Genomic DNA, 706 nt, shown 5'->3' with positions numbered 1-706 from the left:
GGCCCCCACGGAACGCCGGGGCCGCGAGCTGCTCTGTCTTTCTTGTTATCCCTCTCATGTGCCTGCTCAAGATTCTAGGCAAAAGACTTGAGAAACTGCGTTTATATTTCTCCTGCAGGAGAGCAAGCTCTGCTAAAATGCCATGCCAGTGGTTTCTCTTCTTACTGCTCGCAAAAGAAGTAAAAGGATCTCTCCATTCTGCATACGATTGCTTTTTCCCTTCAACTCCGAGCCAAAAATAAATCTACTGCTCGGATCGGCTGAATGACAGTGGTGTAAATTAAATTGATTTTATCAGTGACCAAGTTCCACAATTGGAAAAATTAAATGCCACTTTGACAGACAAGGATAATATGGAACAGATCTATAAAACAGCTCCTTTGAACAACAACAACATCAACCCAACAGGAGCCTAGATACTGGCGATTCCTTCTTCTTCATCCTGCTCCGTTATGTCACATCGTCTAGTTTGCCTTTCTGCAGTACCGAAATGATTGAAACCATTGTTTGATGCAAAGGGAGTAGTGATGATGAGTCATGGACTTTATGCCACAGCAAAAGCAACAGACGTGGTTCTCAGGCAAATTTCTTTTTTTATTTTGATCGCGCTTCTAATTGGATTCCCCTTTCAGATGTACTTTGCGGCACTTCCAACCCACCCTACAGCTCCAGCAAACTCGGGGCTGAGCCACGGGAACGACAAGCC

The 706-nt window shown here is 44.8% G+C and overlaps 1 long non-coding RNA gene across 1 annotated transcript in view; it reads left to right on the top strand.

Moving 5' to 3' along the window:
• Window positions 1–706, top strand: part of LOC115948083 — a 5,988-nt gene that overhangs the window by 2,254 nt on the left and 3,028 nt on the right. The window lies entirely within an intron of this gene.

This window comes from Geospiza fortis, unplaced genomic scaffold (assembly GCF_000277835.1).
Source record: "Geospiza fortis unplaced genomic scaffold, GeoFor_1.0 scaffold121, whole genome shotgun sequence".
Classification (NCBI taxonomy): domain Eukaryota; kingdom Metazoa; phylum Chordata; class Aves; order Passeriformes; family Thraupidae; genus Geospiza; species Geospiza fortis.
This window is presented reverse-complemented; position numbering and strand designations above follow the sequence as displayed.